Source organism: Phyllobates terribilis, unplaced genomic scaffold (genome assembly GCF_046119375.1).
Source record: "Phyllobates terribilis strain yellow unplaced genomic scaffold, ASM4611937v1 Scaffold_7__3_contigs__length_470593459, whole genome shotgun sequence".
Classification (NCBI taxonomy): Eukaryota; Metazoa; Chordata; class Amphibia; order Anura; family Dendrobatidae; genus Phyllobates; species Phyllobates terribilis.
The window spans coordinates 172,721,831-172,725,535 of NW_027362767.1; the positions used below are offsets into that span (position 1 = coordinate 172,721,831).

Sequence of the window (3,705 nt, forward strand, 5' to 3'; positions counted from 1 at the left end):
CATAGCACAGGGGAAGAGGCAGTGGTGTCACCCACAGACACTGATTGTGGAGACAGGCATTTGGCCCACCTAGTTTGGTGCTTTTATGACATTTGCCTAAGCATGCTATTGGTGGTCAGGCCCCTGCTGATCTTGTTACGGCACAGGTTGCAAAAGATCATTTTTTTATTGTCCGCACTTTCTTTAAAAAAGTGCCAAACTGGGGAAAACCTAACCCTTGGCCTGGGAACTTGCCTCGTGTGGGTGCTCTGGGGAACAGTTGCCCGTCTTCTCCCTCTGGCCACCCCACTTCCTGCCTGTTGCGGTGCTGTGGATCCCTCCCCTTCTGTACTGCTGGCCTTGCTCTCCATGGCACCTTCACAAGTTGGGTCAATGACTTCACCGTCCACCACCTCGTCTTCCACTTCCGCACTCTGATCCTCCTGACTTGTTGACTTTACAACTTCATGTGTTAGCAATTGTATCTCATCATCAACTACCTCTTGAGACACTAATTGCCGTTGCCCACCGTCATCTTCTGCTGACTGTGACTGCTCAAATATTTGAGCGTGACTACACACAATCTCCTCATGTCCTTCCTGAACTGTGCAAGGTGAGAGGGCAGAATCAATAACTGGAAATATAAAGAGCTCCACGGAGTGTCCAAGTGTGGGATCACTTGTCTCCTTGAACTCAACATGATGTGAGGAAGGATGATCAGGGTGAGGATTAAGTGGTCCAGACTCTTGGCTAGTGAGACTGGACCATGTGGAAGACAGGGTGGTGCTGGGAGCATCATCTGCCATCCAACCAACCACCTGTTCGCACTGTTGTGGCTTCAAGAGTGGTGTCCTGCACCCCCTTGCAAAGTGGGACAGGAAGGTAGGTCTCGTGGATGAGCGTGTTTGTTGTGCTGCCTCAGCAGGCACATTTTCACCTGGCCCACGGCCTTGGCCTATGCGTGTACCATCAGCAGCACGTCCACTGCCCTGCCCCTTACTGAACGCCTTGCGCATTTTAAATTAGGTATATAATATATTCCTGCAAACTTTCCAATATTAATAGATTAATAGGAAAAAGAAAATATGTAGCCCTGAAAAGGACTTTTGTTTTTAGGTTGCAGCAGCAGTATACCTAAAATATATAGAATGAATGTAAGGGAATACAGTATGGGAATAAACCCTGCCACTATGCCTCCAATCCAAAACTATCCCTCCTCCACCAGCTATCCCTACACTGAATACAGATAACAGCGGTTTTAATAGAGAAAGGACAGTATGTAACCCTGAAAGGGACTTTTAATGGTGCAGCAGCGGTATACCAGTACTGACATGGCAATTAAACACTGCCTATATGTCTTCTCTAATCTAAGCTCTCCCTCCTAGATCAACTCCGCCTTGATACGCAATCACTGCGCTTTGTCTGATGTTCACTGGTCTCGTCGGGTATTTAGTCTACACTCCCCAGAAAACAGAATTCTGGCATATGCCCCGATGGCCATTGGCTATAATGGTGCCGACGGAGTCACCATGTGCTCTGGTGTACATCATTTCCATTTTCAGGTGTATACTGGAGGTGGACATGACGTGCCCCCAGGGCAGTGGGGTACTCGGCAGCCGGGCCTCTGGATGCCGATGGGGGGTATCACGGTGGCTGGCCCGGTCCATGGCCCAAGGTGGTCACCAAAAAGGGGAATTATTTATAGGGGATTTGGAAAGTGTTCGTGACGCCACATGTTGAGTGCGGCTAAAGGGAGCCGCCGCTGCGTAGCAGTCCTCTGAGGCAGATGTTAGGGCAGCTTATGATGGAATGGCTCCCCACAGGTGGAGCGGGCCTCAGGGCAGCGAGGGGTAATGGATAGTGGTACAGGTGAGAGACGGCCAGGACCGGTCAGGGAGAAATGACCGACACTCACACGGGGGTTCGCTTCGGTTCCTTTACTGGTGTAGTTGCAGGTATGGTCCAGGGTACTCAGTAGGCAGGGTGCACTTCTGGACTCTCCCCAGTGAGCGGCTATAGGGCCTCCTGATCCGTTGTTTCCACTTGCTAAGCTTCTGACCTGCCTGGAGCTAGGCCTGGCTTTATTACTGTCTCTCTTACTCTCTTGCACCTGCTGACCTGGTGTAGGGCCTTCTCTTGGAGATCACTCTCCCTGGATGCTGGGGCCTCCATAACTCCTAGCTCTGGTACTGTAGTCAGCGTTGGTTGACCTGGGACTTGTAGTCCTCCAGGTATCCGGTGGTCCCTATTGGGTGCAAAGGGTCCCTGTAGGCGCAGACCTGGTGTCCGGTATATATTTCGGGGTGAGCCTGGTACGATCCTCTGCCCCCTCAACTCCTCTCTCCTTTCCTCTTGCCTTCGGCCACACTCAGGGCCCTCACTAGGCTTCAGTGCGTGCTGTAGGACTCAACTTGCCTCACACAGCAGCCTGCATGCTGCTCTCTCACTGAGCACACTAAACTCTCAACTAAACTGCCTGGCTCCACCCTCCATATATATATCACTATCAGGGCTCCCTCTGGTGGTCTGAGTGGTAGGGTGGAGGTGTCTGAATGTGTGAGGGCCTCTTGTGGAGAAGTCCATCCATGCACCCTACTGGGTTCTGTGGCACCTGAGAGCAGCAGGGCGCCACAGACACTCAAACAGCTGAATGACTGTCTCCAGTACGGGTATATGCCTGAAAATGATGGATGACAGAGCACATGGTGACTCCGACGCACCATTATAGTCAATAGCCCTGTCTGTACATACCCGTTTTGCAGCGTTATGGACATAAGCCCGTCCGGACCAATGAATATGGCGAAGAACGCAGGTGAAGGGGCCCTTACTGTGTAGCTCCATGAAGCATCATTTGCTAGTGTTGTAAGGGAGATGTGATATTTTGCGCCCCCATAGACCTTGACAATCAGCATAATATCCTTGTGGACCCCGCCACACTACGCTACTGCCCGGTCCATACTATAATTACTATTGCATTATCATGACAGATTTTTATGTCAATGACATGAGTATTTTGACTTTTCCCATTCAGCTCACATATGTCGTGGTGTGCCAGAGCTGAGTTGACTGCAAGTTTTCGTAAAAATAGCAGAGCCAAGCTAAGTCATTGGGCACAACTTGTTTTCCATAAGACATTACAGAAATGCAGAAATGACAAATTAATCTCTGCGACATTTATTAAGCATTGTTATTTCTTTAAATCAAGTCATGAAATGTTCTGACGTCCGATATTATACATATTCTGAAATCATCTTTATTTCTAAAATATCCAATATAAATGTATAAAATGTGGCAGAATTAGAACTCTTCACTGATCTGATCCATCATAGTAAAATACCCGGGAATATACAATTCACAATCAAGAACCAGGTTTTGAAGCAGCCGAGATAATTCCAGTAAATTTATATTATATTGTACGTAAAACAAAAGATTACGGTAGGTACCATCTCTGCCGGGACTCGAACCCGGAACCTCTGGATTAGAAGTCCAGCGCGCTCGTCCATTGCGCCACAGAGACCTCACCGCATGCTCACCATCAGCATCAGCTCTGAAAAAGAATACACCTTCTGCATCCGCAGCATCACTTGTGCATCATCTCAGCATCATCATCCTCCTCCCCCTCCCCAGTATCCTCTCCCAGGGAATGCTGCAAAATCAGGATGCAGGAATGTGCACGAAAACCCAAGCAAAGCATGAGTCTGCAGCATCAGGAGGGGAGGACAGGAG

General features: G+C 49.2%; 1 non-coding gene across 1 annotated transcript; it reads right to left on the bottom strand.

The window, feature by feature from the left end:
• Nucleotides 1-3,422: 3,422 nt before the first annotated feature.
• Nucleotides 3,423-3,496, bottom strand: TRNAR-UCU (transfer RNA arginine (anticodon UCU)). Its single transcript has one exon. It is a non-coding gene; the product is annotated as a tRNA-Arg (tRNA).
• Nucleotides 3,497-3,705: the final 209 nt, after the last annotated feature.